Here is a 23,395-nt window from a genome sequence, read left to right on the forward strand (position 1 = left end):
TATGTTTTTTTCATTTTCTATAATCCACTTAGGTGAGATTCCAGGCCCCAGTGGTGGGGGAAATTGATGCCCCATTGTCCTGTCCTCACCACCACTAGTCATGCCAAGGTCCCAGCTGCCCCTCTGAGGAGCTCTGCAGTAGCCCACACTGCATCCTTCTGAGATCCTGTCGCTTTCCTGCACACCACTGCCCCCTGCCCTTGTCTCTCCTCTTTTTCCCTGCCGAGTGTAAGTGCTGTAAGGCACACCAGAATGGCTCCCAAAGGCTGGCCTCACCCTTCTCTTACACAGAGTCCAGTAGAGAGCCCTCAGGCAAGGAATTAGAAAGCTGGGCTGAGAATATAATGAGAGAGGAGGGGAAAATGCAGGAAGAAGAAACAAGAATTCATGTTTCCATAAATTATTCTGGGTAAATTAGTATAATCTTGGTGTTCACGATTATATATGGCATATTCTGAATATAGTAAGCATATTCCAAAATGCAAATTGACATCTGTTGAAACAAGTGAATAGAACATTTTAAGTCTCATTATGGTTTTTCAGGTGCCTGCACAAAAATCTAAGTACACGATGGCCACATAATCAGAGTATTCATTTTATTAATTCATTATCTTTAGTTCAAAAGTCATTAAATTTTCTTTTCTGTTGGCATACTGACAGAAGAAAATAAAAAGGAAATATTTAGGCTTGCATTCCACTTTAAGACTTAGAGAAAATTATAACATATCGATTCAAAGGAAGCCCCTCCCACTGTTAACTAACCTTGCTGTAGTAACTACTTAGAAACATATACATGATCACATCACTGTGTTATACACTTTAAACTTACATGATGTGATATGTGAATTATAACTCAATTAAGTTAGAAAAAATAAACAGTCACAATTTCAACATCTGGTATAGAAGGTTCTTTAAAAAAATGCTGACTGCAATTATAATCTGTTCTTCCAAATGACTTTTGCAGTCACCCCTCCCTCCTCTTCCCCCAAACAGCCTCACTCTCTCCCTCCGTCTCTCCTCTGTAACACAGAAACACCCTCGGTGCTGACCCCTGGGATCCTCTGACTGACCAGGAGGTGGGGAAAGACAGCACCAAACACAGGAGGATGGGAGACGCAGAACCCAGCAGAACCCAGCAGAGAGGTCTTTTCAGGGTGTTTCAGTGCCAAAGGGAGGGGAGATAGGAAGAAATAAGCAATTAAGAGAACTCTAGAGTGTCAGAAATGGTAAGTGGTATGGAGAAAAATAGTGCCAGGGAGAAGGCTGTTGCTGTTTCATGTCAAGGAAGTACTTCTTGACAAAGTGACACCTGAGCAGATATCCAAAGGTGGTAGATATCCAGCATGTGCAATCAGCCACTCACATACTTGTAAAGCATGTCCTTGGCAGAGGGCAGAGTGGGTGCAAAGGCCCTGAGGCAAGAACATGCCAGGTATGCATGAGGAGCAGTAGGGGGTTTGGGCTGGAAGAGAGTGAGATAGAGGGGAAGGTGGCAGTAGATGAAATCTGAGAGGAGGTAGGTCATGCTGGACCTTGCAAGGCATTGTAACAACTTTGGCTTTTACTTCAAGTGAGTTGGGATACCATTGGAGGGTGTGAGTAGAGGAACAAAGACATAATGGGAAATATACATTCGGGGTTTGTCCCTGTTTCCTAGCACATGGCTCCTAAAGTTCTTGGAGTCTCCAGAGTGATGAGGGTATTTTCTGTTTGCCAGTAAGATGACTGGGCCAGGGGACCCATGACAGCTTCCGGATGGGGGCTGGCAGCCAGAGGAGCCCACCAGGTGATTTGAGGAGTAGAACTTTGAGCCCCTCTCCCTGACTTCCAGGGTGGGGAGAAGGGCTAGGGACTGAGTTAATTGCCAGTGACCAATGGTTTAATCAATCATGCCTATGTAATGCCAAATCCATAAAAGCCCCTAATGGAAGCAGTGCAGAGACCTCCCAGCTTTGTGAACACGTGGAGGTGTTGGGAGGGTGGTGTGCCCAGAGAAGGCATGGGAGCTCCATCTGCCTTCCCACATGCCCTGGCTGCAGAGCTCTTCCCTGTAGCCATTCTAGACTTGCATCCTTTAGGATGACCTGGTAATAGTAAGGAAAGCACTTTTCTGAGTGCTGTGAACCATCTAGCAATTTATCAAGCCTGAATGGGGGATGATGGAATCCCCAATTTCTAGCTGGTCAGTCAGATGTATTAGTTAACTCAGAACTTACAACTGGTTTCTGAAGTGGGGGACAATTTTGTGGGACTGAGCCCTTGATCCGTGGAGTCTCACTAATGCTGGGTGGTTAGCGTCAGAATTGATTGAATGGCTCCTCACCGTGTTGGCGTCAGAGAACTGGACAGTTGGTTTTTGGTGAGCAAAACCCCCACACCTTTGGTGTCAGAAGCGCTGTCTGTTAAAAGAGGTCACGTCTGATACCCTAACAAATGGAAGGATCGTCTATGGTGGCTGCACCCAAGATGGAATGTGGCAACTGGGAGACCAGCCGGAGCTGCAGTCCTCTGATGGAGAGGGGAAGGCACTGATGGCAGCCCCCAACCCTGGCACACTTTATCCTAGAACACAGCTCAGTTCATGCTTTTTTTTTTTTTTTTTTGAGAGGGCATCTCTCATATTTATTGATCAAATGGTTGTTAACAACAATAAAATTCAGTATAGGGGGGTCAATGATCAATGTACAATCATTAATCCATCTCAAGCCTAATTCTCGTCAGTCTCCAATCTTCTGAAGCATAACGAACAAGTTCTTACATGGTGAACGAATTCTTACAGAGTGAATAAATTCTTACATGGTGAACAGTACAAGGGCAGTCATCACAGAAACTTTCGGTTTTGATCATGCAATATGACCTATAAACCATCAGGTCAAATATGAATATTCATTTGATTTTTGTACTTGATTTATATTTGATCCCACATTTCTCCTATTATTATTATTATTTTTATTTTTAATAAAATGCTGAAGTGGTAGGTAGATGCAAGATAAAGGTAGAAAACATAGTTTAGTGCTGTAAGAAGGCAAATATAGATGATCAGATGATCAGGTGTGTGCCTATGGACTAAGTATTAATCCAGGCTAGACAAGGGCAGCAAGACATCCACGGATGCAGAAGATTTCTCTCAAAGCAGGGGGGGTGAGGTTCTGAGCCTCACCTCTGTTGATCCCCAAATTCTCACCTGATGGCCCCCCTGCGACTGTGCCTGTCTTAGGTTGTTCCTCCCTTGAGGAATCTTACCCGTCTCTGGCTAACCAGTCATCTTCCGGGGCCATACAGGGAAATGTAAAGTTGGTAAGTGAGAGAGAAGCCATATTGTTTGAAAAGGTTAGCTTTTTACTTCTTTGCAGATTTATGCCCTGTGGCTTCTATGCCCAGCACTTGTCTCGAGGTATCTTTACCACCTGGAGGAATTATGATACTCGGTAAATTCGATATGAGGCACGAAATCTATTTAAGGTTTGTAATTAGGAAGGAAGAAGAAAACCTATAGATGTAGCATATGAAGGAAACTTGGGAGGATTGATTATTTCTTTGACATATCTTCTTGTATAGTACCTTAAGTATGTATAGGTTTTAAACTACTAACTAATTTGCACACACATATTAACATAATAGGAATACGGTGACATAAACAAAGCAAATCTATAATTACCATCCATCTCCAGTGAAGCCAAGAAAACCATTTAGGCACCCTAGGCATTTGTGAAAATTTATCTATGATATGATGGATATTGTCCAACTGTACTTGAACCATCACACAAATTAAAGCAGCCCATTTCTGGGATCTGTTCACATCCCATATGTTCTTTTAACCATAGATAGTCTATAGTCATGAGATTTTGGGGTGCTACAACTTGCACCCCTCCCAACTCCTGGTTGAGTTCCAACAGTACAGATCCAGTCAAATTCGTTGTCTCACTGTATGCACATGCCAGCCTAGACATCTCCCTCCTCCTTCTTATGGCAAGTCCAGGAGACGGTGGGCTGGATGCAGCCACAACCGCAGCATCGTCCGGATCCCTGTGGAGGCTTTTTGATGATCATCCCCCGGCACGAGTCCTCCAGAGAGTGCTGATGCCAGAAGCTCCTCCTCATATCGTATCTTAGTTCATTTTCTGGGTATCCAAGCTAGGCCTTGATCTTCTGCGTAGAAACAAACAGACCCTTTGCCCACACTTTGACATGCCCTCTATACCACTGTGCAGAACTCATTGGAGGTCAGCACACAGTAACTGCTTTTTTTTTTTTTTTCTTAATTAAGAGAAAGGAATATTATCAGAAAAGAGTACCTCCATAGCTGATCATCTGACACCCTTTAAGTGATCAACATTAAGGATATTTAAAGCATGCGTTGATCTTTGATTTACCAATAGTTTTATCCTGTTAAGGAGTAATCCCCCTTTTCTTTCTTTCTTTCTTTTTTTTTTTTAAATTTTTAATCTACACTTACCTGAAGAATACTATGTTTACTATGCTCTCCCCTATATCAGGTCCCCCGTAACAACCACATTACGGTTACTGTCCATCAGCTTAGCAAAATGTGGTAGAGTCACTACTTGTCCTATCTGTGTTGTGCAGCCCACCCTCCCCTTTCTCCCTCCCCCCCATGCATGCTAATCTTAATACCCCCTTTCTTCTTCCCCCCCCTTATCCCTCCCTGCCCACCCATCCTCCCCAGTTCCTTTCCCTTTGGTACCTGTTAGTCCATTTTTGGGTTCTGTAATTCTGCTGCTGTTTTGTTCCTTCAGTTTTTCCTTTATTCCTATACTCCTCAGATGAGTGAAATCATTTGGTATTTCTCTTTCTCCGCTTGGCTTATTTCACTCAGCATAATACTCTCCAGCTCCATCCATGTTGCTGCAAATGGTTGGATTTTTCCACTTCTTATGGCTGAGTAGTATTCCATTGTGTATATGTACCACATCTTCTTTATCCATTCATCTACAGATGGACATTTAGGTTGCTTCCAATTCTTGGCTATTGTAAATAGTGCTGCGATAAACATAGGAGTGCATCTGTCTTTCTCAAACTTGATTGCTGCGTTCTTAGGGTAAATTCCTAGGAGTGGAATTCCTGGGTCAAATGGTAGGTCTGTTTTGAGCATTTTGATGCACCTCCATACTGCTTTCCACAATGGTTGAACTAATTTACATTCCCACCAGCAGTGTAGGAGGGTTCCCCTTTCTCCACAGCCTCGCCAACATTTGTTGTTGTTTGTCTTTTGGATGGCAGCTATCCTTACTGGTGTGAGGTGATACCTCATTGTAGTTTTAATTTGCATTTCTCTGATAATTAGCGATGTGGAGCATCTTTTCATGTGTCTCTTGGCCATCTGTATTTCTTTTTTGGAGAACTGTCTGTTCAGTTCCTCTGCCCATTTTTTAATTGGGTTATTTGTTTTTTGTTTGTTGAGGCGTGTGAGCTCTTTATATATTCTGGACGTCAAGCCTTTATCAGATCTGTCATTTTCAAATATATTCTCCCATACTGTAGGGTTCCTTTTTGTTCTATTGATGGTGTCTTTCGCTGTACAGAAGCTTTTCAGCTTAATGTAGTCCCACTTGCTCATTTTTGCTGTTGTTTTCCTTGCCCGGGGAGATATGTTCAAGAAGAGATCACTCATGTTTATATCTAAGAGGTTTTTGCCTATGTTTTTTTCCAAGAGTTTAATGGTTTCGTGACTTACATTCAGGTCTTTGATCCATTTTGAGTTTACCTTTGTATATGGGGTTAGACAATGGTCCAGTTTCATTCTCCTACATGTAGCTGTCCAGTTTTGCCAGCACCATCTGTTGAAGAGACTGTCATTTTGCCATTGTATGTCCATGGCTCCTTTCTCAAATATTAATTGACCATATATGTTTGGGTTAATTTCTGGGGTCTCTAATCTGTTCCACTGGTCTGTGGCTCTGTTCTTGTGCCAGTACCAAATTGTCTTGATTACTATGGCTTTGTAGTAGAGCTTGAAGTTGGGGAGTGAGATCCCCCCTACTTTATTCTTCTTTTTTAGGATTGCTTTGGCTATTCGGGGTCTTTGGTGTTTCCATATGAATTTTTGAATTATTTGTTCCAATTCATTGAAGAATGTTGCTGGTAATTTGAGAGGGATTGCAACAAATTTGTATATTGCTTTCGGCAGGATGGCCATTTTGACGGTATTAATTCTTCCTAGCCATGAGCATGGGATGAGTTTCCATTTATTAGTGTCCCCTTTAATTTCTCTTAAGAGTGACTTGTAGTTTTCAGAGTATAAGTCTTTCACTTCCTTGGTTAGGTTTATTCCTAGGTATTTTATTCTTTTTGATGCAATGGTGAATGGAATTGTTTTCCTGATTTCTCTTTCTATTGATTCGTTGTTAGTGTATAGGAAAGCTACAGATTTCTGTGTGTTGATTTTGTATCCTGCAACTTTGCTGTATTCCGATATCAGTTCTAGTAGTTTTGGAGTGGAGTCTTTAGGGTTTTTTATGTACAGTATCATATCATCTGCAAATAGTGACAGTTTAACTTCTTCTTTACCAATCTGGATTCCTTGTATTTCTTTGTTTTGTCTGATTGCCGTGGCTAGGACCTCCAGTACTATGTTAAATAACAGTGGGGAGAGTGGGCATCCCTGTCTGGTTCCCGATCTCAGTGGAAATGCTTTCAGCTTCTCGCTGTTCAGTATAATGCTGGCTGTGGGTTTATCATATATGGCCTTTATTATGTTGAGGTACTTGCCCTCTATTCCCATTTTGCTGAGAGTTTTTATCATGAATGGATGTTGAATTTTGTCCAATGCTTTTTCAGCATCTATGGAGATGATCATGTGGTTTTTGTCTTTCTTTTTGTTGATGTGGTGGATGATGTTGATGGATTTTCGAATGTTGTACCATCCTTGCATCCCTGGGATGAACCCCACTTGGTCATGGTGTATGATCCTTTTGATATACTGTTGAATTCTGTTTGCTAATATTTTATTGAGTATTTTTGCATCTACATTCATCAGAGATATTGGTCTGTAATTTTCTTTTTTGGTGGGGTCTTTTCCTGGTTTTGGTATTAGGGTGATGTTGGCTTCATAGAATGAGTTTGGGAGTATTCCCTCTTCTTCTATTTTGTGGAACACTTTAAGGAGAATGGGTATTATGTCTTCTCTGTGTGTCTGATAAAATTCCGAGGTAAATCCGTCCGGCCCCGGGGTTTTGTTCTTGGGTAGTTTTTTGATTACTGTTTCAATTTCTTTGCTTGTAATTGGTTTGTTTAACTTTTGTGTTTCTTCCTTGGTCAGTCTTGGGAGGTTGTATTTTTCTAGGAAGTTGTCCATTTCTTCTAGGTTTTCCAGCTTGTTGGCATATAGGTTTTCATAGTAGTCTTTAATAATTCTTTGTATTTCTGTGGAGTCTGTTGTGATTTTTCCATTCTCATTTCTGATTATGTTGATTTGTGTTGACTCTCTTTTTCTCTTAATAAGTTGGGCTAGAGGCTTATCTATTTTGTTTATTTTCTCAAAGAACCAGCTCTTGGTTTCGTTGATTTTTGGTATTGTTTTATTCTTCTCAATTTTGTTTATTTCTTCTCTGATCTTTATTATGTCCCTCCTTCTGCTGACTTTAGGCCTCATTTGTTCTTCTTTTTCCAGTTTTAATAGTTCTGATGTTAGACTATTCATTTGGGATTGTTCTTCCTTCTTCAAGTGTGCCTGGATTGCTATATACTTTCCTCTTAAGACTGCTTTCGCTGCATCCCACAGAAGTTGGGGCTTAGTGTTGTTGTTGTCATTTGTTTCTATATATTCCTTGATCTCTATTTTGATTTGTTCATTGATCCATTGATTATTTAGTAGCATGTTGTTAAGCCTCCATGTGTTTGTGAGCCTTTTTGTTTTCTTTGTAGAATTTATTTCTACTTTCATACCTTTGTGGTCTGAAAAATTGGTTGGTAGAATTTCAATATTGTGGAATTTACTGAGGCTCTTTTTGTGAGCTAGTATGTGGTCTATTCTGGAGAATGTTCCATGTGCACTTGAGAAGAATGTATATCCTGTTGCTTTTGGATGTAAAGTTCTATAGATGTCTATTAGGTCCATCTGTTCTAGTGTGTTGTTCAGTGCCTGTGTGTCTTTACTTATTTTCTGCCCGGTGGATCTATCCTTTGGGGTGAGTGGTGTGTTGAAGTCTCCTACAATGAATACATTGCAGTCTATTTCCCTCTTTAGTTCTGTTAGTATTTGCTTCACATATGCTGGTGCTCCTGTATTGGGTGCATATATATTTAGAATGGTTATATCCTCTTGTTGGACTAAGCCCTTTATCATTATGTAGTGGCCTTCTTTATCTCTTGTTACTTTCTTTGTTTTGAAGTCTATTTTGTCTGATATTAGTACTGCAACCCCAGCTTTCTTCTCACTGTTGTTTGCCTGAAATATGTTTTTCCATCCCTTGACTTTTAGTCTATGCTTATCTTTGGGTTTAAGGTGAGTTTCTTGTAAGCAGCATATAGATGGGTCTTGCTTTTTTATCCATTCTATTACTCTATGTCTTTTGATTGGTGCATTAAGTCCATTTACATTTAGGGTGACTATTGAAAAATATGTACTTATTGCCATTGCAGGCTTTAGATTCGTGGTTACCAAAGGTTCAAGGTTAGCTTCTTTAGTATCTTACTGCCTAACTTAGCTCGCTTATTGAGCTGTTATATACACTGTCTGGAGAGTCTTTTCTTCTCTCCCTTCTTATTCCTCCTCCTCCATTCTTCATATGTTGTGTGTTTTGTTCTGTGCTCTTTTTAGGGGTGCTCCCATCTAGAGCAGTCCCTGTAGGATGCCCTGTAGAGGTGGTTTGTGGGAAGCAAATTCCCTCAGCTTTTGCTTGTCTGGGAACTGTTTGATCCCACCATCATATTTAAATGATAGTCGTGCTGGATACAGTATCCTTGATTCAAGGCCCTTCTGGTTCATTGCATTAAGTATATCATGCCATTCTCTTCTGGCCTGTAGGGTTTCTGTTGAGAAGTCTGATGTTAGCCTGATTGGTTTTCCTTTATAGGTGACCTTTTTCTCTCTAGCTGCCTTTAAAACTCTTTCCTTGTCCTTGATCCTTGCCATTTTAATTATTATGTGTCTTGGTGTTGTCCTCCTTGGATCCTTTCTGTTGGGGGTTCTATATAATTCCATGGTCTGTTCGATTATTTCCTCCCCCAGTTTGGGGAAGTTTTCAGCAATTATTTCTTCAAAGACACTTTCTATCCCTTTTCCTCTTTCTTCCTCTTCTGGTATCCCTATAATACGAATGTTTTTCCTTTTGTATTGGTCACATATTTCTCTCAGTGTTGTTTCATTCCTGGAGATCCTTTTATCTCTCTCTATGTCAGCTTCTATACGTTCCTGTTCTCTGGCTTCTATTCCTTCAATGGCCTCTTGCATCTTATCCATTCTGCTTATAAATCCTTCCAGGGATTGTTTCACTTCTGTGATCTCTTTCCTGACATCTGTGATCTCCTTCCGGACTTCATCCCACTGCTCTTGCATTTTTCTCTGCATCTCATCCCATTGCTCTTGCATTTTTTTCTGCATCTCTGTCAGCATGTTCATGATTTTTATTTTGAATTCTTTTTCAGGAAGACTAGTTAGGTCTGTCTCCTTCTCAGGTGTTGTCTCTGTGATCTTTGTCTGCCTGTAGTTTTGCCTTTTCATGGTGATAGAGATAGTTTGCAGAGCTGGTACAAGTGACCGCTGGAAGAGCTTCCCTTCTTGTTGGTTTGTAGCCTTTTCCTGGGAGAATAGCGACCTCTAGTGGCTTGTGCTGGGCAGCTGTGCGCAGACAGGGCTTCTGCTTCCTGCCCAGTTGCTTTGGGGTTTATCTCCGCTGTTGCTGTGGGCTTGGCCTGGCTGGGGCTGTTCCTCCAAAATGGTGGAGCCCCGTTGGAGGGGGAGCAGCCAGGAGACTATTTATCTCCGTAAGGGGCCTCTGTGCTCCCTGCTGCCCAGGGGGTTAGAGTGCCCAGAGATCCCCAGATTCCCTGCTTCTGGTCTAAGTGACCTGTCCTGCCCCTTTAAGATTTCCAAAAAGCACTCTCCAAACCAAAACAACAGCAGCAACAATGAGAGAGGGAACAGAAACAAAGAGAAAAAAAAAAGGAAAAAAAAGGAAAAAACAAGCGATTTTTTTTTTTTTTTTTTTTTTTTGTCCTCAGGTGCCGGTCCCAGGCACCCGCTCACTGGTCCTGCTGCCCTGTCTCCCTAGCACCAGGGTCCCTGTCCTTTCAAGGCTTCCAAAAAGCACCCACCCACCAGTCCCGCAGGGAAGGAACGCTCAATATTCTTTGTCCTCAGGCACTGGTCCCACGCACCCGCTCACCAGTCCCGCCGCCCTGCCTCCCTAGCACCGGGGTCCCTGTCCCTTCAAGGCTTCCAAAAAGCACTCGGCAAAAAGAGAGAAAAAAAAGGGGAAAAACGCGCGATTTCTTCCGTCCTCAGGTGCTGGTCTCAGGCACCCACCCACCGGTCCCACAGGGAAAAATGCGGGATATTCTTTGTCCTCAGGTGCCGGTCCCAGGCACCCGCTCACCAGTCCCGCCGCCCTGCCTCCCTAGCACCGGGGTCCCTGTCCCTTTTAGGCTTCCAAAAAGCACTCGCAGAAAAGAGAAAAAAAAAAGGGGAAAAACGCGCGATTTCCTCTGTCCTCAAGTGCCGGTCTCAGGCACCCGCCCACCGGTCCCGCAGGGAAAAACGGGGGATATTCTTTGTCCTCAGGCGCCGGTCCCAGCCACCCGCTCACCAGTCCCGCCACCGTGCCTCCCTAGCACTGGGGTCCCCGTCCCTTCAAGGCTTCCAAAAAGCGCTCGCCAAAAAGAGAAAAAAAAAAAAAAAAAAGGGGAAAAACGCGCGACCTCCTCCGTCCTCAGGCACCGGTCTCAGGCACCCGCCCCCAGGTCTCGCAGGGAGAAACGCGGGATATTCTTTGTCCTCCGGCGCCGTTCCCAGGCACCTCCTCACCGGTCCCGCCACCCTGCCTCCCCAGCAACGGGGGCCCGTCCCTCTAAGGCTTCCAAAAAGCGCTCGCCAAAAAAAAAAAAAAAAAAAAAACCCGCTCCGGTTTCTCTCCATCCGCCGGGAGCCGGGGGGAGGGGCGCTCGGGTCCCGCCGGGCTGGGGCTTGTATCTTACCCCCTTCACAAGGCGCTGGGTTCTTGCAGGTGTGGATGTGGTCTGGATGTTGTCCTGTGTCCTGTGGTCTCTATTTTAGGAAGATTTTTCTTTGTTATATTTTCATAGCTCTATGTGTTTTTGGGAGGAGATTTCCACTGCTCTACTCACGCCGCCATCTTGGCTCCGCCTTCTCAGTTCATGCTTTTGCTCACGCTCAGCTCAAGTTTGACTGGATGTGTTTCCCGATTTTTAAGGAGCCCTTCAGTCTGTGAGAAGGTGGAGCATGTGTGTAAATAACCAGCACTCAGTAGACAATGATATGAAATGCTTGTGCAGAACTAAGAGAGGAGGAGAGAAAAGAGCCTGCAGCCAGGCGAACATGCCAGAGCAAGGCAGCTGAGCCTGTTATATACAAAGTGCTCTGGCTTCAAATTGTCATGAAAAACCCATTATATAACAATTTAAACAAGGCCAGGTTACTGAGTTGCCTATAGATAAAAGTCATTGTGTGTAACTTTTTATATAAACACTTGCACCTCCTCCACAACCTATTTTCCAACCCAGTGCCTCCAGAACAGTGGCCTGAGCAAGGCTGGGACTGGTGCCCAGAGCCACTTAGGGAGATGTGGGCTGCCGGAATCTCCACAGGCAGGGCTCCCAGGAGGCGACGGGTAGGCATCGCTACTTTAGTTCATGTTGTGCAGCCTTCTTTTCTGCATGCAGTCTATAGCACAGCCTTTGGAAAAAATTCTATCCTGAAGTATATAGAGGATTTGAATATGCGCCAACGGGAAAAGCTATTATAAGCAGACAGAATAACCAGCCATGGAAACAGCAGCAGGAAAGAGTGGTGCTTGCAGTGACTTTTGACAGCTTCTGCCGAGTGATCAGTGTCTGTATTGGCCTGCTGTGAGGGGTGCAGGGTGCTTTCAGGGGGTATCTAGGGTTGGCCTGTGGAGGGCCTTCCATGTTGAGCACACTCAGGTTCAGGTTCATTGTCTAGGTAAGAGAGAGACAGTGGGGGCTTTTGAAAATGCACAAATGCATGATAGAACTGTGATCCAAGAATCACACATCTAAAACCCACGTGTAACAAGAACCGGTGTTCTTCTGGAGTGGATGAGAGACAGAAGACAGGACTAACAGGGGAGAGAGGCAAAGATCAAAGGGTGCCCTTGAGGTTACATACAAGAAACTGCTCCCAGTTTGAGCCAGCAGCCCCAGCCGGGTATACAACAGGAGGAGGGGGAGAAGATTTGGGGAAAACGTAGTTGGGTCACAGATTTCAGTGAGCGGATACCATGTCCAGAGCCTGGAACATTTCGATTTCTTACGGCCAAGTGCCCAGTGTAAGTTAGAAAGTCTTGTAAATTTCAAAACCAGATATCCATTCTTAAGATTTACTCATTGAATGCAGAATATCCTACAGATATGTATTAGACAAATGTGCTAACATTTCCAATTCATATTTAATTTTCAGTATCTCTTTTCACTAAAACTTTCTGAGGAGTTCTCAGCCCTTTATTAAATTACATCAGAATAAATGAGTTAAGGACTTAAATTACTTTCTAGTTCAAGGTCCCATATGCAATTATCTTCTGTTATCTTACATTATTGCTTTTCTACCTATATTATTTCTTAACTTCAACATTTTATTTCTCATTACCCTGTCCACACTTGGCTCAAGAAAATTTAACTAGAACTAACTTGTGGGATGGCTTGTGACAGTTTAAGGACTTAAGGAATAGTTTTCTCCAGGAGGGAGAAAGACAGCAAAGTCCAGCTCACTCAATAACCTCTAAGTCTTGATTCACCATGTGCCTCTACCCTCTGAGTATGTTTTCTTTCCTTTATGAAGGCAGATTCAGCCTTCCCAATGAGCCGTGGCTTTCCTTGCATGAGCAGTGAGCAATGTTTGCTATCCGCCCATTCTTTTCTCTCCAGCTTTCCAGGACCACTTTTTCTTTCCTTGGTGGTAAGGAAGCAAGGAGGATCAAGTCACATTTCCCTTTATCTTCCTTCCTTCAGAGACTGTTGGCAGCCAAGAGGACAAGCTGCAGAAGTGGGATGTATGGGGGCTAAATAAATCTCTTCACTGGTTTCATTTTGTTAATTGAAATCTGTTAAAACCCAACCCCCCAGAGTTATACATTCAGCTTCTTTCATAATCACCACAAAGAGGAAGCAATGCAGAAGTCCTTCCACATGTGAGTGACTTAGCACATGGCGGGTCACCCACAGACTGGACTCACACTTAACAATAAAAGGGAGCAACAGTTGATTGGCACAACATGAATAAACCTTAAATGCATTTGACTATGTGAAAAAGACCCCAAAGGCCATCTATTATATGATGACATTTACATGCATTCTGAGAAGGGAAAAACTTTAGGGAAGGAAACCAGACCAGTTGTCATTGGGAGTTGGAGCTCCAGGGAAGGTTTGATGACAGAGGCAAAACATGATGGAAGTTTTGAGGCAATGGAACCATTAAATACCATGACTTTAATGGTGGACATGTGACTATATACCTTGGTCATAATCCACAGACCTGTACACCAAAAAGTATACAGTTAATCCTAACTATTAACTGATACATGTTAATTGAAAAAAATTAACCAGGAAGCAAGGAAACACCAGGACATAAACTTTAGCACATGAATCTAATGCTATTACAAATGGATAACATAATCACCCTGGCTTCTTGGAGGACTGAGTTCATGGGCTTCCGTCCTGGGGCCTCCAGCGTAGAGTTAAGAACTCACTGGTGGGCAAGAAGAAAAGCAAATCAGCTCAAGGCCAGTGCTTCCAGGTTTATACCCCTGTCTCATTCCTAAATACAATCAGTTCCAGAGAAGAATTGAAAATCTCTCTCTACAGTACATATATGTTAACCCTCATAACCAGATACATATTTTTAACCCTCCGTATCACCATGTATTTGTGTAATGGGAGGACAGTCTGGGCACATCTGTGTATGTTTTGAGCACACCACCCTTAGCAAAGCTCAAGAACAAAGAGAGATGAACATGGAGCTTCTCTGAAAATGAGTTACCACAGAAAGTCCAGGGTTCTGCTCAAGCCTACACTGTATAACCCTCATGCCCACCCCCATCCCTGAGCCAAACCACAGGGATCTGGTGGCTATCTTATTCAATCTGAAAATTACTGACTGAGAGAAAGCATAAAGAAACAAGAATAGCCCAGAGGAAGGGGCCAGTAGGACCTTTCTCCACAATGACCAAAGGGGTCTTGCATGTACATAAAGAGATTGTGTCCCCTTCACCCCACCCCACCCCCACCTCCACTTAGGTCCCTTCATAGGCTTCCTTGCATTTCACTATACTTTTTGTTCTACCTCTATTTTGGTAACTCTTATACTCCTTGCTTAACATTCCCCAGCCCCCACAGAAGAAGGTCTATGATATCTGGTGTTATACAAAAGGCCTTTCATATTCCAGTTCTTTGCAAACTATTCTGACACACTGTTCCCATGATGTCGCTCCCGCCTCTCAGCTGCAGGTGTCCACATGCACGTTCATGCATCAGCACATTTGCTCCAGGCTGGTGCCCTGCTTGCCTTTAGGAACCTATGCATTTGATGTTTGAGGCTATATTTAACAGACAAGTTTAATAGGAGGAATGAATGGACACAGGGAAGTGAGTGTTAATTCCTTTGGACCTAGATCCCTGAGAAAGTCTTTTCCAACCTCCCTTCAGGAATGTAAAAAAAAAAATAGTTTTTAAAAATTGCATGCAAGTTTGAAGTAAAGATGACCCCCCTACTACCCACTGTGGGTCCCTTAGGTGACCATGACGACCGGGCTGAGAAACAGTGGACATCAGTTGGAACTAGTGCTAGAGCCAATCGACAGCAGGACTGGGCATCTGGATGGAGGCACTTAGGAGGGTTCTTGTAGCTGGGAGGGTGTGTTGCTGTGCTCTGACCAGGGAAATAAACCAATGCAGCCATGGTTTAGGCAAAAAGTAGTTTTTATTAGGAATACTTAGGATGGACTAAGGAAGTTAAAAGTAATGAGGTGAATTAATGAATTATTGCAGGAGTCTTTGAATTAAAGAATATGGTTGCAGACAATAGGAGTGTAAAAGAAAAAATGGCTTTTACATGGATGGATTTGCAAGAAATGGATAATAAGGAAAATTAAATGGATGCAATAACTGAAAGCCACTTGAAGAATGACCCTATATATATTTTTCTTTTTTGTATAAGTATAGTTAATGTACATTATTTGGTTTCAGCTGTACAATATAGTGACTCGACAATTATACATGTTATGAAATGCACACCCTTTACCCACTTCACTTTTCTCCCCATCCTTCTGGCAACCACCAGATTGTTCTCTATACTTAGGAGTATTTTTTTTTAGATTCCACATATGTGAAATCATGTTTTTGTTTTTGTCTGACTTATTTCACTTAGCATAATGCCTTCTAGGTCCACCCATGTGGTGGCAAATGATGTTTCATTCTTTTTTATGGCTATGTAATATTCCATTAGATATTTTAGAGACAGAAAAGGGCAGAATGAAGCTTACAGGGGCAGCTGATTTCCAGGAATGAAAGTGATCTCTGTTCTAAAGCACATCTGTGGGTTCTGCTGCCACCAAAGAGGACCCACTAGAACCTAGACAGAAAGTTGTTTCCTTGTCTTTTAGTGAGGCCTGAGGCTTGTAGGGTCTTTCAGCCCCAGTCACAAGGGCCTTGGTGACAGGGAGGGAGGTGCTGCTAAAGGCGGGACATGGTGTTGGAGGGCATGGCACTCTCCCTGTGCCTTAGTGCATAAGAGCAGCCCCTAGCCAGGGCTCCTGTTCCTTTCAGAGGATTGCCAGGTCTTTGGAGCCAGGTGAGGCTTCTATGGCACTTTGTCCTCAAGTGCCATAGAAGTTTGTCCTCAAGTTTCGAGTGGTGGTCCATTTGCCTTGCTCTGAGTGCCCCAGCTGCCAGGAACAGAGACAGGCAATGCCACAGAGAGCATGGCAAGGGAAGGACAACACTCGAATTCTGAAAACCCATGCATCACTTTATGACTGATCCAGTTCTCATGAACCAGTCTTGGAATCAAGGATTTGAGGCAAATCCTGGCCAATGCCTGGAGACCCTCTGACTTGCACCCCAATCCACCCAGCACCCAGGGCAGCACAGAGCCAGGGATATACTCACAGCAGGCTGAAATGCAATTGCTTCAAGCTCACTGCAAGCCCCGTTTCTGGGTGTGCTTCCTGGATGCTGTACGTCCAGGATACCTTCTATGTGCTGCATTGGGTGACCTCGTTTGTTCTATCCACATGTACAGGGACCTGCCTTCCCTTTTAAGAGGTGATAATAACTGAAGAAAGTCTGTGTCTGAAGAGAAGGTGAAGAATATATAGCAGCATGTGTGCCTGGATAAGCATTTGCCTGTCATTGTCTGTCCTCCAGACAGCAAAGATCAGGTGGCTCTTACTTCTGCACATGGAGAACATACTGACCCTATTCTTAGGGGGACACCATGAAATCCAGAGTCACTGCATCCAGCTCAAAGCCTAGGCCCTCAGTGCTCTGTAGTCCTCTCCATGGAGCCCAAATATGCCTCCTCTTGTTGCTTTAATCTACAAACTAAGATTTTTTAAAAAATCACCCCTCCCTCCTCTTACCCCCTATCTCTACTATATAATAATGACCAGAGAAGGATAAATTAGTAAACCTCTTCTTGGGAAAAGGGAAGGAAGGAAGACTGTTGGAAGTCCCCAGCTCATCACAGTGCTGGAATCTGTGCAGCAAACATTGTACAGGCTTACAGTTTGGAGTGGTGGGAAAGCTCTTGGTTGGTCTCCTATTCTGTTCTCTAGGAAGGAATCTCTTATTCAATATATTTTTGTGCCTCTTTACTTTGCCCTCTGAGAGGATTTTCCTTATCCATATTCTCTTTGGCCACATTTGAAATGCCTGTTGGCAGCTTTATACCTTTAAAACCTACTTCTTGCCAGTGAAAGTTTAGGGTCCCAGGGGAACTTCTAAGTTGCAATCAATCAAGTTATTTTTCATCTAGACCCCTGGTTGTTTAGATAATACATTTTTCTCAGACTGAGTGGGCTTCTGAACTCTTTGCTTCCAGCCGTTTCATTTGCTCACCACACTCAAAGTTCTTTCTGTACATAGTACTCATGCTGATTTATTTCTTTACATCCTTATCCCTCTACTTCTCAACTTAATGGCTGTTCTCTTGAGACTTTCTCAGACATTGTCTTTGGGTGGGGAAGTCACACTTTCAATATGACTGTTGCCACAGATTTAAAGATTAATTGGTTAAGACTTGTTTCTCAAAGCCTCTTTCAATCTTATCTCTTGTTCTTTGAAGTCCCAACATTGGACCCATACGGTCCAATTCAGAGTTGAGGAGAAGATTTGGAGGTAAGAATCCTGATTTCATATGACCTGTTTACAGATTCAAGAAATACACTGACAAAATTATCATCATCTGACATGCAGGCATTGTCTTGGTCCTGAGGCAATGTGCCTGAGAAATGTATGAAATTTGAAAATGAAGGGAAGGTAGTGTCTTGAGGAGCATATGTCAGGGAAACAGACAGTACTGAGACTCATTAGTCCCCTGGGGCACAGACCGGGATACCAACATTGATAATAACTTCAGTTCACCTACCTGCTGGGAGTTATGTTTTGGTTGAAACAAAGGTAGGGCAGTGAGCATCTCCTTTGATAGGTTTCTTAGGCCTAGGATAATTCCTCATAAAAAGCACTCATGTTATTCTTATGATATATCATGAAATGGCCATTATTCCTCTCATTTCCCTAAATCCAGGCTCTTTGCAATTAACCCTGTAGCTCCTCCAATCAAGAGAAGTTCATATTCAAGTCACCAGATATAAAATGAAACAAACTACCAAGACTGAAAGTGCAAAAAAATAACAATAATTTAGGTTTTTAAGGGCCTAGTAATCTAAAGTGACTATGAAATATTTGAAGAAATAAAGGATAAAATAGAAAATCATGAAGGAAAACATCTTGTGAAATAACCAGAATAAAAGAATCAAAGGAAACATCTAGAAATCAGAAATGAAAATTTTCAAGTTGAAAATGTCATGTGTGTGGAACAGTACATGAGATCCTTCTAAGGTTCTAAGCAAAGAAGTAATGAACTTACAACTTTACCAACAGTAGCTGAATAATATCATGGCTATTAAAAATACCATATGTAGATGAAGAATATTAATAAACCATTTAAAAAAGAAGAAATACACATGACCTTTAAAAGTTTAAAAAAGTTACAATCTCAGTTCTATTTGAAAGAAATGCAAATTAAGTAACAGCATGTTTTGTTTTTAGCTTGACAAGGACTAAAGGGTGATATCATTGTGTTGGCATAGGAATAGGGAGATGAAAAACTCCACACACTGGTCTTAGGAACAAAAATTGGAACCACCTTTCTAGAGGACATTTGTTTAAAGGGTTTAATGGGCTAAGTCTGTCACTCAGAAATTTCACTTAAAAAATAAGTATACAGATGTATCCAAAATTTATATTGAAAACTGTTCCTTGAAGGGTTCTTTGTAGTAGGAACAAACTTAATAATTATAAAGAGTAGAAATATCCAGAAGAGGTTTCATTAAATACATTTGATTATATTGATATGGTAAATATCTGTGAATAATTGTGCAGATATTTATCAACATGAAATGATAGTTATAGTATATTAAACAAAAGAATCAAGTTTTAGAAAAATGTAGGTGATACTTTGTAGTTCTAAATGTGGGCACAAATTTATACATCTGTGTTCATAGGAAAAATCTGAAAGCAGATAGAGCAAAATTCAAACACTGAATATTTCTGCATGATTGAATTTCAAGTGATTTTACATTATTTTTTTCTTTGGAGCATTTTGATTTTCAATCTTTCTTTTGTTAGATGAACACATATTACCCATGTGATAATTTTTATAGAATACAAGTTACTGATTTGAAAGGCAGAAATTTTAATATTGTTAATTTATATTGTTTGATTCCTGAGGCAGATGAAGGATTTCCCCTAGTATTTGTTTCCTTTTTGTCCTTTTGTGATTTGTGTACTGGCAAGTTTTAAGAATTAATTATTTTAATTGTTCCTTTCTTGTAGAATTTAAGTCTGTATATATTTAAATAAACTTGGTTTCTCATCACAATTAGATTTAAACTACATCACCTGTGACCACATTTATAGTATTTTACATACTATATATGTGTATGCATATATATATATATATATATATATATATATATATATATATATATATATATTCAGTATTAAGAACTTTAGTCTGTGTAAGTCTTCATCGTGTAAAAAGTGCTTCCACATGCTTATCTCAAACAGCCTAGCACCCCCAGCAGCTATCCAAAGCATGACAACTCTGCTCAGGTCAGACTGTGCAATTTCCTCTCCTTACCCTCAACAGATAAGTGACTACTTACTTCACAGACTGAAACTCTTTCAAATTCCTTTCTGTCTCCCTCCCACTCTCTCCACTCACAGTCACATAGTCATTTATCTGGATGTACATATACCCTTATCTGCACTGCATGCCATGGCAGTGGAAAGAATTGCCCTTCCACCTGGATCCCGGATCCCATCCTCTGTCAACTCCTTGGTCATCTTTAGTCCATCAATAATCACCCATTTTCATTGTATGTTTCTGTTTATTGTTTAATTTTCCTCTGTATATAAGTTAAATTTTCACCAACCTAAAATAAAAACAGAACAAATACCACCCCTTGCCATCCCCCCACCCCACCACACACACACCAAAAAGCCCAAACCCTTTGTTGAATTATTTCTAACACAGTTAGTGACCTAAAGCAACTATGATCATGCTGAGCTCTAAGCATTTCTTGAGCACTCAGAGTCTGGCACCATAGTAGTTTCTGGAGCTCCATAGATCAATAAGTCACATATCTTTGAGGAGTTTGCTATTGTCTTTTATATACTTAGAGCTCTGTGTGAGGTTGACACAACTACTACAATGGAGCTTTATTCAGGCAGGAGCAGGTTTATGAATTCTGTTGGGGAATCCTTGAATAAAAGAGGATATAAATAATTAATTATAAGACAATCTCAGATCCTCTTTCAATCTTCAGAAGAGCTCCAAGGATGTCAGTTGGCTAAACGATGCCATCCTTCTCTTTCCCTCACTGTCAAGATTCTGAATAGAATAGTGGACAATTATCACTTCCAGTGCAGTCAGGATTCAGCTGCTTGCTGAGCTAATGTGACAACAAACAATTTTCTCTGTGTTTGTCTCTTCCTTGTCCTCTCTGAGACATTTGACACTTCACCTCCTGGCTCCTTCTTGAAACCCTTTCTTCCCCCACTTCAGTGCTGCTTTCCCATCTCTCTGGCTACTTTCTCCCAGAGATCACACTTATGGACTTCTTTTCCTCCATTTACCTTCTTTCTTGTTCTCCCTTCATTCTTTGTCTGAGTTATTTTGTCTTCATACATGACTTCTACATGTATTTTTTAACCATTGAGAAAGGAATAGGTTAAAGATCGACTTAGTCCACAAACAAGTCATAAAAAAAAGGAGGAAAGGAGACCCTAAGTGTTATTTCCAATATCTCATGTTCACTAAGAGCTAGAAAGATCCTTAACTCATCCTGGATTCCCTAACTCCAAATCCTGTATAAGGGTTCCTATGTAATCCTTCTGAAAGTAGTTTGGAACCACTCCACCCACCATGTGCTAGAATGTTACATCAGGAATATTTATGTGGGTACCTCATCATCCCTCAATAGCTTGCTCTCTATTTCTTTTTAAGTATATTTATTGTCACCTACAAGAATAAAATTTCTGTTGGATGTCCTGATGATTCAAATATAAAATTCTTAATATAAGTGAGAGTAACATAAAACCATGCAGTGAGCAACATGGGGAAACAAATATTTTAAAAAACAAACTCTCATAGTCCAATGATATCATCAAACATATACATATTATATATGTATATACATATACACACATATAGTCAGATGTGCATGTGTAAAATACATCAATATGCACACCTATTATATGAAATTTCTGAAACATATACATTTATATGATTAATATACATATATTATTTTGTACAGGTTGATTTTGTGAAGAATGTTTTTGAGCCTTACATGGAAGGGCATCTGGAAAAGCAGGTTGCCACACACTGGACAGTGTTTCCGCTGGTCTGGGGTGCTATGGCCCCATGCCTCACAGACAAAGCCTTTACCCAGCCTGTCAGGGTGCCCTGCTCTTCTGATGCTCCTGGCAGGTTTGCTGAAGGATCTTCAAGAAGCAAAACTGGACAGCTACGTGTAAGAGAATGAAACTGGATCATTGTCTAACCCCATACACAAAAGTAAATTCGAAATGGATCAAAGACCTGAATGTAAGTCATGAAACCATAAAACTCTTAGAAAAAACATAGACAAAAATCTCTTGGACATAAACATGAGCACCTTCTTCATGAATATATCTCTCCGGCCAAGGGAAACAAAAGCAGAAATGAACAAGTAGGACTATATCAAGCTGAAAAGCTTCTGTACAGCAAAGGACACCATCAATAGAACAAAAGGACCTTCTATAGTATGGGAGTATATATTCATAAATGACATATCCGATAACGGGTTGACATCCAAAATATATAAAGAGCTCACACACCTCAACAAACAAAAAGCAAATAAGGCAAGTAAAAAATGGTCAGAGGTCCACATCGCTAATTATCAGAGAAATGCAAATTAAAACTACAATGAGGTATCACCTCACACCAGTAAGGATAGCTGCCATCCAAAAGACAAACAACAAAAAATGTTGGCGAGGCTGTGGAGAAAGGGGAACCCTCCTACACTGCTGGTGGGAATGTAAATTAGTTCAACCATTGTGGAAAGCAGTATGGAGGTTCATCAAAATGCTCAAAACAGACTTACCATTTGACCCAGGAATTCCACTCCTAGGAATTTATCCTAAGAACACAGCAATCAAGTTTGTGAAAGACAGATGCACCCCTATGTTTATCGCAGCACTATTTACAATAGCCAAGAATTGGAAGCAACCTAAATGTCCATCGATAGATGAATGGATAAAGAAGATGTGGTATATATACACAATGGAATACTACTCAGCCATAAGAAGAGGGCAAATCCTACCATTTGCAGCAACATGGATGGAGCTGGAGAGTCTTATGCTCAGTGAAATAAGCCAAGCGGAGAAGAGAAATACCAAATGATTTCACTCATCTGTGGAGTATAAGAACAAAGGAAAAACTGAAGGAACAAAACAGCAGCGGAATCACAGAACCCAAGAATGGACTAACAGGTACCAAAGGGAAAGGGACTGGGGAGGATGGGTGGGTAGGGAGGGATAAGGGGGGGAAAAAGAAGGGGGTATTAATACTAGCATGCATAATGGGAGAAAGGGGAGGGCTGTACAACACAGAGAAGACAAGTAGTGATTCTACAACATTTTGCTATGCTGATGGACAGTGACTCTAAAGGGATTTATAGGGGGGACCTGGTATAGGGGAGAACCTAGTAAACATAATATTCTCCATGTAAGTGTAGATTAATGATAACAAAAAGAAAGAAAGAAAAGGGGGATTAATCCCTGATAGGATAAAACTAACTGTAAATCAATGATTAATGCATGCTTTAAATATCCTTAATTTTGATCACCTAAAGGGTGTCAGATGATCCGCTATGGAGGTACATTTTTCTGATAATATTCCTTTCTCTTAAAAAAAAAAAAAGCAGTTCCTGTGTGGTGACCTCCAAGGAGTTCTACACAATGGTATAAAGGGCATATCAAAGTATAGGCAAAGGGTCTGTTTGTGTTTATACAGAGGATCAAAGCCTAATTTGGCTACCCAGAAAATGAACTAAGATACGATATGAAGAAGAACTTCCAACATCAGCACTCTCTGGAAGACTCATACCAGAAGAAGATCATCAAAAAACCTCAACAAAGATCCAGGTGCTGCTACAGCTGTAGCTCATTCATCCCACCAGTTCCTGGACTTGCCATGGGAATGAAGAAGGAGATATCTAAGCTGGCCTGTGCATACAGTAAAACAACAAATTTGACTGGATCTATACTGTTGGAACTCAACCAAGAATTAGGAGAAATGCAAGTTGTAGTGCTCCAAAATCTTACAACTACAGACTATCTACTGTTAAAAGAACATATGGGATGTGAACAGTTCCCAGGAATGGGTTGTTTTAATTTGTCTGATTTCTCTCAGACTGTTCAA

At 41.4% G+C, this 23,395-nt stretch overlaps 1 protein-coding gene across 1 annotated transcript in view; it reads right to left on the reverse strand.

The window, feature by feature from the left end:
- Positions 1-23,395, reverse strand: part of LOC140847731 (endogenous retrovirus group FC1 Env polyprotein-like) — a 491,917-nt gene that overhangs the window by 69,030 nt on the left and 399,492 nt on the right. The window lies entirely within an intron of this gene.

This window comes from Manis javanica, chromosome 2 (assembly GCF_040802235.1).
Source record: "Manis javanica isolate MJ-LG chromosome 2, MJ_LKY, whole genome shotgun sequence".
Classification (NCBI taxonomy): domain Eukaryota; kingdom Metazoa; phylum Chordata; class Mammalia; order Pholidota; family Manidae; genus Manis; species Manis javanica.